This window comes from Balearica regulorum, chromosome Z (assembly GCF_011004875.1).
Source record: "Balearica regulorum gibbericeps isolate bBalReg1 chromosome Z, bBalReg1.pri, whole genome shotgun sequence".
NCBI classification, from domain to species: Eukaryota; Metazoa; Chordata; class Aves; order Gruiformes; family Gruidae; genus Balearica; species Balearica regulorum.
In genome coordinates this window covers 73,905,491-73,918,124 of record NC_046220.1, presented here as the reverse complement: position 1 = coordinate 73,918,124, position 12,634 = coordinate 73,905,491, and the positions used below count along the sequence as shown (strand labels likewise).

At 39.3% G+C, this 12,634-nt stretch overlaps 2 protein-coding genes across 3 annotated transcripts in view; one reads left to right on the top strand and one right to left on the bottom strand.

Annotated features, from left to right (window-relative positions):
- The window catches only part of PRLR (prolactin receptor), a 162,249-nt gene that overhangs the window by 88,397 nt on the left and 61,218 nt on the right, over nucleotides 1-12,634 (bottom strand). Inside the window, exon 1 of one of the 2 annotated variants that reach the window (XM_075740709.1) lies at nucleotides 5,419-5,472. The exons of the other annotated variant lie outside the window; for it this stretch is intronic. The gene's annotated coding sequence lies outside the window, so the exon portion shown is untranslated. Of the gene's footprint in view, nucleotides 1-5,418; nucleotides 5,473-12,634 lie in introns of those variants that run through there. 2 annotated transcript variants of the gene reach the window in all.
- Nucleotides 9,599-12,634, top strand: part of SPEF2 (sperm flagellar 2) — a 136,873-nt gene continuing 133,837 nt past the window's right edge. Inside the window, exon 1 of the mRNA XM_075740701.1 lies at nucleotides 9,599-9,603. The gene's annotated coding sequence lies outside the window, so the exon portion shown is untranslated. The remainder of the gene's footprint in view (nucleotides 9,604-12,634) is intronic.

Genomic DNA, 12,634 nt, shown 5'->3' with positions numbered 1-12,634 from the left:
AATGTAAAACAATCCCCTAGCTCCTTTTTGGTGCATTATGTCAGCCTGCCCTAAAAGGAGTCTAACCAGACGTATCCTGCTTGGTTGGTCATATGCTGCTGCAACGTATAGGAAGAAAAGTCACCAGGCAGAGCCACAGCTGCACTCGGCAGGTACATGCTGCAGGTAGGGCAATAATGGTTCCTGTGTTAAGGGGTAGTCCAGGTCCACGCTGCCCCACAGAGCGTGTTGTGGAGTTCCTCCAACGGCACCGGAGCACCTCACAGGCACCCCACACGTTCTCCACAGGTACAGTATGTGGACATGTGAGTGTACATATTCCAGAAGCTTCTTAGTGCTATTCTGAAATGTTCACGTGTGGCAAATACTTCTGTAGGTGCTTTGAGATTTACACTTGTTAGTATCTTTGCAATGATTTTTTCATTTTTCCCCTTATCTGCCAATTTCACAATTTTCTGTAAAATACACAAAAATATGCATATAAAGCAGTTTGCAGAAATTAATCTGTAGCCTTGTAGAGGATTTTCAAAGTCTGAACTACTGCAGATCTCAACTTGAACTGTTCCATGGTAGTGGGCTGTGTTTGTGAAGACTATAATTTGAGACACAATTGTTTTGTCTCTCAACTTGTCTCTCCTTTCCCTTTTCTAGTCACTTTAATGTACATCCTAAGAAATGCTCTTACAATAAATAAAGTTTGACTTGAATGTTTGAATTTGATGGAAAAAGAGGTATCTATTTTTAAGTAAATGTAAACTCATTATGTGGTTGCCCAGATTTAACCTCTATATACCCCTTTCAGATGAATCATTGTAGTTTTAAGTAGACTCCTTAGTCACACAGTCAGAAACTAATACAAATTTCCTCATGGTTCAGTGCTTCCTGATTTCTCATTTTAATGATTCTGATCCAAACTCTTCTCAATCTTCAACATCCTAGATGATAGTTATTTTCAAATAAAGATTAAACAAAACTTTTGTAAGGTCACCAGCTATCCTGTAACTCAAAATGCAAAACTTTTTTACTGCAAGTGAAAATTCCAAAAGAATACAGCATATACATAAAACATCGCTATCAGTGCAGATTCTACCATGCGTGGGCTTCTTCTGAGAATATGAAGTTACTTGCTATACACTACGTTTGAATTATTCCTTCAGAAAACTTCTGTTGATCAGCTGTAGAAAACTGCCATGCAATTTGACTGAACTCCAAAGGACAGTAACAGTTTGTAATTCCTGAACCAAAAATAGGTAGGGTTCAATGTCCCAAGTAAGATGTGACTAGATCATTTTGGTCTTTATCAATATTGCCACTTGAGAAAATGGGAGAAAGATTTTGATGGAGGGTACAACAGCTGCAAGTCTCATAAAGTCCCTGTACTTGCATGATTAGAAGGTATTCCTTCTTACTCATAACAGGACAAGCAACAATTTGAAAAGTAGTCACGAGATTCTCAGAATAGTTTGTACTAGTCCAGCCCATACCAAAACTGATAGTAAATCTTAGAAAAGGAGAAGCAGAGATTTAATTTACACAGAGTGGAATTTTTGACTAGGACTTTTATCTGGAAACACAAGCTAAAGTGAGCTAAAACATTTAAATAAGCTGTATCAATTTTAATAAAGTGTTTCAGAAGAGAAAGAAAACCTGAACAATATTCTGAAACACTGAAATTAGTCATCCAAGGTTTTTATGACGAAAACTTTTACATTTTTATTATGACGGTTTCATAATTCACTTTATTTCTAAAAATAAAGCTTTAAAATGAAAGGCTTTTTTTTCAGATTAGACAGCATTAGCTGAATGCTTTGTTCAGCCTGAAGTTTTTTTGTTTTCACTTTGCCAAAACACAATTAAGAAAACCTGATAATTTCAATTTCTTTAAAAATAATGCTCAGTTTTGCCAATGAACTGAAAAATCAGCTATATAAAAGCCTAATTACATTATCTGCAAAGATATTCTTACCACCAGAACTATCTGTGGCTCTACTGGAAGTTATGATAAACATATAGGGCTAAAAAGTGATTGTAAAAAAAGCCCACTGGATGTGAAAGTATCTTAGCAAGTAAGTTTTAACAAGGATTAAAGGTCATGTTAAATGAACCATTATGAACTGGTATCCACCAGAACTGTGACATACTATTCTCTCAGAGTGAGGTCATGACCTTTTCAGAAAGGCCATGCATTAAAAATATAGGAAGGTGTCCTGGTTTTGACTGGGATAGTTTTCTTTCTAGTAGCAGGTATAGTGCTGTGTTTTGGATTTAGCGTGAGAATACTGTTGATAACACAGTGATGTTTTAGTTGTTGCTGGGTAGTTGCAGTGTCTACATTAAGACAAGGACTTTTCAGCTTCCCACACCCTGCCAGGCGCACAAGAAGCTGGGAGAGCACAGCCAGGACAGTTGATCCAGACGGCCAGAGGGATATTCCCCATCATGTAACCTCATGATCCAGATATAACTGGGGAAGCGAGCTGGGAGGTGGGATCACTGCTCCAAAACAGACTTGGGCATCTGGAGTTTCTTCTGCAGGTGGTCAGCAATTGCATTCATGCATCACTTGTTTTTAATATATGTGTATATATCTCTATATAAATTATTATCATAATCATCTTCCTTTGTTATCCTACTAAACTGTCTTTATCTCAACCCACGAGATTTTTTTTTCCATTCTCCTCCCCTTCTCCTTGGGGACAGAGAGGGGTGAGCGAGCAGCTGCATGGTGCTTAGTTACTCACTGGGATTAAACTATGACAGAAGGAGGAAGAACAAGAAAGTGAGAAACCTTCCTTATCTCATTATTTAGCTCGTAAAAAAAAATCTGAATCCTTGATTTCATTATGTTTAATTAAATTGCTCCACAGTGATAACATGGGGTGGGGGGACGATTGCAGAGTAGGTACAGCTAAAGCTGGCCTATCAATGAAAGACATTAAAATAACATGAGCCGGTTCTTTAGAAGAGTTAAGATCAGTCTCAAATGAAGCAAGTTTAGCGTAGCTGCCCATGCAGCTGGAATAAGTACAGACTCATGTGGCAGGAGATTTCTAACTCAGAGCCAGGATGAGGGGAAGTGGGATAACAATCAGAGCTAAACAAGAATGGAGACCAAACCAGAGGACAAAGGCATCCCCCCAAAAATGCAGGGGACCTGTCAGGAAAAGGTCAATGAGAAAATATTTGTAAGTGAAATTATTAGAGCATTAGATTAGCCCAGTTAATTAGTACAACAAGAACTGACGGTACAGGCTGAGTTGCCCTTTGATCCTTGAGAAGTCCTAGAACCTCTCCAAAAAGCAGCTGTACTGAAGGAATAAATGGGAACTAAAAGTGGCACTGAAGCTGAAGCCACGGAAAACTAAGGTTTTCAGGGTGGAGGAGATTTTTTGAAAGAAGAGTAACAAGAGTTTGGGACAAAACCCTAACAAAATCCTGCCTTAAGGATAAAAATGTATTGATACATATATATGTATATGCAGGTACATAAATATATAGAAAACAACCTAAAGCTTGTAAATTTGAGTGCCTGGAAGTACCAGAATATTAGCGTCAAACAAGATAAACCCAAGAGGTAGTAGGAACCAAGTATTTCTGTTGGTTTATGAGTCTGTAATTAACCCGCGTCTTCTTCCGGTGAAGAATACAAGCCTGGGAGAGCAGAAGTTTGGACTGAAATCCTGACGTAGCCGAAGGAAGTGGCTGAACTCCCATTTGCTTCACAGCAGTAAGGAATGTGTAAAAGTCAAACTTCCACAATCTCTAATGAAGGCCAGAGCTTTCAAAAGCTACCTTTGTTCCCGAGTACCCTGTTTCTGATAGGTGAGCTTCATTTGCTATGGGTGTTAATTCAGCTGGACCCATGAGAACTTAACACATTTAAAAACGATCTTTAGCTGGGCAACAACACCCCCCCCCCCCCGACAATCCAATGGAAACAGCTTAAAAACATATAAAGACCGTCTCAAAAATAAAGATGAAAATTCTGACACCTGCACTATCCTTCTGAGTTCAGTCCACTGGAAAATGTTGCCCTGTCAAAGCATCACATCTTTCACAAGAAAATTTACTCTAGTAGGTTTCCAGTTCAATTTTAACCACACAAAAAATGCTAGGATTACCTATCAGTTTTTACTCATCATTGCTTTTCTACTAATTGCACTTCTCGAGATTTAGTTTTCCCTCATCTGCAAGCTCCATGCCAAATGAGGGTCTCTGTTAATCCTTGTGTCAGACTTTAACTAGGCAGTACTTCATCACAGAGGACAGATGTGCACTCACCCCACAGACTGCCTATAGATACTCGGTGCCATGAAAAGTGCATCTGGTAAATGGCTGCATTCATTGCGCAGACATTCAAGCATTACTTGTTGCTTAAACTTGTTCACTGCCTGGGCAATCCATCTGCCTGCCTTGGGGAAGGGAGTGCCTGGTTCAGCTCAATAATAGCAAGCCAGCTCTGAAAAGAAGAAAAGACCGATAGCTGCAGCATAGCCTTTCTGCAGCAAAAAGCTCACACTGGAAACACGGACACGGAATACATACGCTGTCTTGCAGGCTGCTGCGCTCTCTAGAGGGAACTCGTGGCAAAGGAAACTCTATTCATTCCCAGACTATTAATGAATTCCCAGATGACTGGTGGAAGAGTGAAAATATACAGATGATGACAGTACAGTGTTTCAATAAAATGCAGGGAAAATTGGCTAAAAAGATGCTCTACGGATCAAATCACACCATTTTCCTTACTACTCACTAGCTCAGTTGCCAGCTTTTCTTTTCCTTCTCTCTGACATCTGTGTTTCCCTTCAGCCTTTGACTGCCAGTCTATGCCAATACCACAGAATTCTGAAGATAATAGCACACAACAGGGTCTGACTAGTGAATGTATAAGCAAATGTAGGAGAGGGTAACACAGGAAGAATAAAATAACAGCTAGAGAACATTAGATAGTGGAAGATACGATGGCAACTATGGAAGCTCCAGGAGGTTTATTTCCTCAACCAGCATATTTTCATTAATGAATGACATAAATAAGGTATATTTAGTGAACATAAATGCTATAAAGCGGTAATATAATGAGATTAGTATTACCAAGTGCATTAAAAATGCTTTAAAAAAATAAACACTATCCTGTCATTTTAAAAAAATGTACAGGACTGGCATCTCAGTGTCCAGCTTATTTCAGTATTTTAAAAGAGAGACCACTGACTGACAAGTAAAAAGATTTTGGTTTTTTTTCAGAATGTGAGCCATAAAATATTTAGCATACCATATTAAGTTGAGCTGCTTTTACTTTTTTTGTAAGTTTTTTATTTCTGCTAATACAACTACAGTCTACTCTGTCCTTTATACAACAACACAGAACCCTTTATAGTCAGGTAAATATACAGTAGGAACAGGTTTAACTGCAGTACTTACTTTTGCCTGGTAACGAAAAGTATGTTGACCCATGTCAATTCATGAGTTCTTCCTGAATAAGGAGGTGAAAATCCAGCATTTGAGAGTTTCACATATATTAAAAATAAAAAAAATCCAGAAGGAAAGAGGGGAAAAAAGACCCAAAAGTAGAAAGACGAACAAAGAAAAAGCCTGTGAGGTTTACAGCTCTGACTGCAAAATATTCAGCCAGGCAGCTCTAGGAGAAATACAACTCTGTGTACTTGTACATGCTCTCTCTATTAGAGGAGGAGTCTGTTTTGCAACACTTATGTTCCTTGCTCGAGGCAAAACAGTGATTCTTTTCAGTGCAAGCAATCTTCGGAGTGTGACAGCTTTAAAGGTGAGAGGTATACTCTGGAGCACAGGAATCCATCAGCAGAAAAAGAATATTTTTAAGCATCAGCTATATACTCTACAGGTTGTTGTGGCTCCCTTTAAATGCTTATTCTATGATTATTTTTTTAAAGGAAAACTAACTCCTTTAACATAAACTGCATCCACAATACCCCTGGTGCACCAGTAGTCCACGCTTTATACACTAGAATAGCAGAAAAAAAAATTCTTTTTACAACAGAATGAAAGGTGTTGGGTTTACATCAAAAAGCTGACTAGAAGAAAAAAAATAGTTTGGTGGGCTTTGGGGTTTGGGTTTTTGGTTTTTTTTTTTAATTTTGTTAGCATTTTCCTGTGATTTGAAAAGATTTCAGATTGTGCAATAGGGCTTTGAATTTTACAGACATACTCAGTTATTCACAAGTCATCCTCCTCAACTGAAAACATTTTTATATATTCTTATTAATGCTTTCATTGAATCACATTTTTCTCTTCTCTGTATTCATGCCAGTGGACTGAATAAAAATAAAATGCATGCACGTGTAGTGAAAATTCTTTTAAGCAAAAAGATTCAGCAAGAACATTCTTTTTCATAACAAAGCTAGATTTCTGTGGTGTGGATGTTGTTTAATATTAGAGTCAAGTCTCTCCAATCAAGGTCAGAATTGTTCACATTTTGTGACCAGATAGACATTCTGCAGACTATTTCAAACAATCAGTCATCAGTAATCATACGAACAGTTTCTCAGCAAGACAGGCAAACATTTTCAAGTAAGGCATACATACCTCGTGATCTATCCACACAGAGAATATAAAACTTCAGGTGTGTTTCTTCAGCATGGTTTGGGCTACGCTAAGTGCCAGCTGCTGCTGAGAGGAACAGTTTCACTCTGCATATCCACCTGCGTTGCTCCCTTCCATCCATCGTGTGTGCTGTGTTACCCATTTGACTCCATGTTAAAATAGTTTTAAGGAGCTAAACCAGTGGAAGATAATTCCTATTTTTTTTTTTTTTTCTTTTTCCCCCTCCTACTTTAAATTTCTGAACAGGCTTTCTCTGAGGTCAAACAAATGCTGGCGATAGGGGAACGGAACGCATAGCTGGCAGTAAAGACTCAGTTGATTGTATCATAAAACTATGCCCTAAAATTGATCACATGCTCACAGCGTTCAGCCAGCTCTGAGCAAATTCCACCAGTGACTCTCTGTGTTGAAAGGGATGAAACTGCTCCTTGTAAACAGGCAATGTGTGCTTGAAAAGATGCTATCACCTCAGAAATGAAAAAAGGAACAGAAGGTAGAGCCTAACAGCTATTTCACCAGTCAAAAAAAAATTTACCAGGCTATGGCTGGTTGGGTTTTTTTTCTGCATCTACTTGCCTCTCCTAAACATGGGGAGATCAAAACCAGGAGGGGAGGAAGAGAAAGGTAACATCCTGCCTAGGGAAAAGATTTTCAAAATGAAGGTGAATCAAGAAGTACTGTCCACACCATCGCTATCTTAATTTCTGTAAGAGAAGCATATAATGTTAAGGTCTGCATGTACAATTTTCCCTTAACCAAAGCAATCTGAAATCTGGTTGATGGTAGAAAGAGAACAAAAACTAAATCAGTAATGATGTAGTGAAAGACAAGATGAGGGATGAGAGTTAAGAACTATCACTGAGATCTGTAACAAGGACAACTTTAGACATTTATACCTGTGGTATCCAGTTTATAGCTAGCTGACGTAATGCAACCTTAGTAACTGTAGCAGCAGGCAGTGCAGTGTGAGATAGTTCTTAAATATTTCCCCAGGATTTTGAGTTAGTTTTTTCAGCTTTTAATGAGTACTGTGTGCCTGTGGCTACGCCACTAGCAATATTCGAGCCAGTCAGGCAAGTCTGTATAAGCACACTCAGCTGCTGGTGGAGTACTGCCAAGAAAAGGCAACTGTGATCCTAAGGAGCACCGGATTAAGGAGAGTATTTTAAGGTAGTAGTTAAGATCTCATATGCAAAGAACACAGGTCACCCACATGAAGAAAGATCCTTTCAAATTAGGACAGGTGAAAAGAAAGGTTACCAGGATGACCAGGTAAAGGCTCTACAGCCTATTTATTAAAAAGTGACTGGCAGAAATTGGCTTGTGTAATGTGGCAAAGTAAAGGTTGAGGCAGAAAATGGAACAGGCACTTACATGCCCCTATAAAGATAATCTATGTCTATAAATACAGAAGAGAGTAAGCACGGGAAAAGTCCAGTGGCTGTTTAGGCTAAAGAACAATGCTGGAACAAAAACAACAGGTAGAACATAAATATTTAAGTCAGGCAGTAAAATAAAAATTGGAGCAGACTTTCAACAGGGTGAAAAAAAGCATAGTTACGTCTAGAATAGGGCTTGGCCAGTCTCTGGAAGGTATTATTTACTTGAATAATCCCATGTCATGTAACTGGTGTATCCACTTTAGAAATCTGGTTTAGGTCAGGATCATAAGCTGCCCCTATAGGCAGCAGAGAAAGTCTTCTGTGGCTGGTCCAGAAGCATAATAATTGCATTTCCAGAGGCTGATTTGTTTAGAAAAGTTTGTAGATTTGGAAACTGTTAAAATAAGCTATTAAATTCCAAACAGCAGTCCTTACAGGCATCAACAGATCATTTATGGAAAGGAAAGTTTAGCAAATTGAGAGCAAGGGCCTAACTTTATTTTCAATATAATGACATTTCTGTCAGTATAACCTCAGCAACCTCAGTGAAGTTATTCTGCATCAGCACTCCATCAGACTTCTGGCATTTAGGCAGAACAGAATTTCACTGCCCTCAAAAAAGAGCAAAACACTGTCACAGCAGCAAGTATGGAGGGCTGGGAGGAAGGCAGGAAAGAAGATACAAGTTGGAGGAACCAGTCAAAGGAAGCAATAATGTTTTAGGAAAGGGCTTTACAGGTGAGAAAAATGCTGAAAGAAGCACGTCAGGGAGTGAGCCTGAAAGGGCGTATGTCTGGAGACTGCAGCCTGTCTTTCCCGTTCCCACAGCCTTTATCTGCAAAAACCTCCAACCTTCCTCGGAGAGTAACAGTTTGTATAGGGGTTGTGGCTGTTTGTCCCTGCCTTTCCTCCACCACCACCGCTCCCCCCTCCACCCCCAAAAAAAAGAAAAAAGAAAGAAAAAAGAAAGAAAGCAAACAGGGCAAGCCTCTGTTTTAAAATGTAGAGGGAAAAAATATAATAAATGAAATAGGAACAAGAATTCAGAGAACTACTATTCAGAGATAACGATATTTTCTTCTGCTGCTGCCGCCTCCTTTCTTTAGCATGACCTCCTCTGCAGAAGCAGCAGCCAAAACTCTCTGGTGTGAGTCATTTTGAGACGGACAAAATGTACTTACGGGACAGTGGCTGGTTCCATGGCCACTCACTCACTCTCACATCAGCCATGTGCCTCAAAAGTCCTGCCCCTTTCTTCGTCACACTGCAGGTTCACCCCAGAAGTACATAGCAAGGACCCTCTGACCAGGATGTCCGTAGCCCGTGGTGGCTACCATTTGGACAGAGCTGTAGCCCATGCTATGACATGGCCTGTGACAGGCTGGCCGCTGAAGCCGTGCCTTCTCATTTACCCAGATGTACCCCAGGGCCAGCAAATCCAGGACAGTCTGCATACGCTCCGTGTCATTAAAAATACAGCCCTTCCTTCTTCTGCAGTTTTGGTCATAGACAAAAATCACCGATGCTCGTTTATTTTCAAGATTTGTTTATAACACATACCACATTTCCAGCCTTTACATTTGTGAGTCTTTTGCACATATCCTTTGCAGCTCTCGAACCAAACCACCATCTGAGTGAGGGCCCTGTGCTGCTGCAACATTCCCCAGAGCTCTGCATCAGCCTGCGCTCAGGGCACCTCATTCTTGCACTTCTGTTCTGGGACATGTGAGATTGCCACCGGCCACAGAAATCAATCCCCGGTCTTTTTTACCCTCAGACACGCTGATGATCTTTGAATTAACACATAGTGGATGGCCACACAGTGGGATCTCACGCAGTGTGGCCTCTGTGCACAGGGATCACGCTGGCAAGCAGGCATGGCTTCAGGAGCCAGGCAGTCACGGGAAATCCAGAGGTCGTGCCGGTGCGACTGACGGCACAGTGGGAGCTGCCATGGGGAAAGGAAGGGAGGACTTCTGGTCCTGAGGGACCCAGCACTTTCCCGGGGTGAGCCTGCCACATGACTGCGGCAGGCAGGACTTCTGCCAGAAGTGAGGTCACTTCTTATCTTGTGTGAAAGTTGTCCTTTAACTAGTGACGAAGTACACCATCTGCCACACTTGCTCGTGCCTGCAGCCAGTGCGACTCCTCATCTGTGTTGGTGCAGTAGAGAAAACTGGGCTTCTACTAGGTGAGGTATGTCATTGCGAAGACTTAACGAGCTCTAACCATGCTGAAGAATACTGAAAATCTTATAAGGACTGAAGGAATTAATGAACAAAAGAATTAACTGGTTATTCTAGTTTTACAGAAGTTGTTTCCATATGTTTATTTTTGTTTTGAAAAGATAAGCACATCTTTGGTATTTGCATAAATTTATGGAATATGCCTGTCATCACTGGGAGCTGTTCTTCAGGAATCATCCATGTCTCATGATGTCCAATATGCAGCTGAAATACTTTGATATATTTTTTATACAGACTGAATACTAAATGTAACATTATCTAATTCAGCCTTTTATCACTTGCCTTATAAATCCCTGTAAATTCATATTCAGCTGTACAAGGTCGGCACGTTCAGCTGAATTTATCTGTTGATAAAGATAAAATAATTATTTTTTCTTGGATGGGATCATTGTACAATGGGGCAGCTTCCTCCTTCATTAAGCCATGCTTGATGACTTGACTACTTCCTAAAGAAATTAGTGAAATGTTCCTATCTCTTTTAATTGTGGACTTGTAACAAATGCATAGCTTTCATGAATGCCTTCACCGAGTATCTCATTTTCTCACAGTCGGCACACAGTTTAACTATGGTTATTATTAAAGCGGATCTGGAACATGGTGGAAGAAGTGGAGACCACATCCACTATCTGTATTTCAGTTCATTATTTCTCACATTTCTGTGTCAAAACCTCTCTTTCCCTCCCATTTATTCATGCTGAGAAATGGAAAAACATATCTATTGTCTGCAAATAGGTTTTCTTCTCATGGGAACATTCATGAAATAAAGATGAAATTAATCCTAACTGAATTTTTTGTTTATTTGTTTAAATTATAAACAAAACTAGTTCTGTATCACAACAGCTTGGTTGATGTGAGGTGCACATATACAAATACTGCGTTAAGAACATAAGATCTAACTGATAAAGTATGATGCCATGAACACAAAAGTAGCATTTACCCAGTAACATGGTCTCTCTGTACTGGCAGTAAGAGACAGACCAGCAAACCCAAAACTGATCTCTTTGAGCTATAACTAAAGTTACACTATCTTATAATGAGTCATTTCTTATTGAATAGTTTTACTGTTCCAAAAAGCCTACTTACATTTCTAAACCAGAATGCATTTCCACAAAGCTCTACATCTAATTAACACAGCATGTCCAACAGAATCACACGTTGTCTGAAAGGACAAATGGAAAAAGAGGTGGTAAAAAAAGCAGGCTTTTAAAGGACTTGTCTCCTAGTTGTTTACAATATCTCCTAAAATCATTCAGTCTCTTAAAATATTCTGAGAAATTGTCCTATCCATTATGGTAGGGCAGATACGCTTTTTAAAAGATACTAAACACAAATCATGCTTAATTTCTAACTTACATGATTGTCTTATGAGCACTAGCTAGTAAAAGTGTATTTTATGCATTGCCCTCCTTCTGTTCTTACTTTTTACCTTCTTCAGATGCGAAAGTGTTAGAACTCTGTCTCGAGTTGTTTGCTCCCCAAATCAATCAGAAATTGTTGAAGTACATGAGGAGATGTATAAGAAATCAATAAAGTATGCAATATGTAGGAGGCAGAACTATGTAATGATGATGAGACTCCTTCTGACTCTGTAATCTGTTCAATTATGGACTTGCGCTGATGTACTTGTCCATGCTGTTCTACTGATGGCCATCGGTGTAAGCCCTATGGCCAAGAGCTGTGCCTCCTGAGTGATCTTTATATTCAACCCTGACTGCAGTAGAATGGCTACGCAGAGATCTTTTCTGAAGTGTGCCTGAACGTGTTACTGTTCATTGCTCCAGAACAATCTCAGGTCTCTGCTCTAACTTCTGGGCCTGACAACTGTGCAATCCAACACAGCTGAAAAATCTTTTGCCTTTTTATATTAGGAGTTTTCCAAGTCATATCATATATATCATATAATTTATATATTATATGCTGAGATGTATCTGTATAAGAAGAAAACTCTCCCTTAAGAATTATTTCCAATAAATGTATTAAATCCATAATGAAATAGAAAGTATTGCTCACTTCCCAAATATATATTGCTATTTAAAATCATGTTACATGATTATCAAGAATCATACTGCTGTCCTAACATCTGAATAATCACTGTGTAGAAGAAGGTTGTAGGTGAGCAGTATTTCATTGCCTATTGAGTATTCTGTATCTTAACAAGAAAGCAGCTATATTTTGCCTTAGCTTGAATGATTAATGTGCTACTTTATAAAACAGAAATATATGTTTAATTGAGATTATTCACTTTCCCAAGTAACATTTATTGGCCATGGTTGGAGAAGAGATATTGAACCAGATGGACCTTTCATCTGACCCAGTATGACTCTTCTAACAGTACTTAGCAGAGTTTAAATCAATAAATGACAACAACAGCATGTATGATGCATCTTTTCCTCCCATATGTGGACATTCTCAAACCTCTCCCATGCAGTA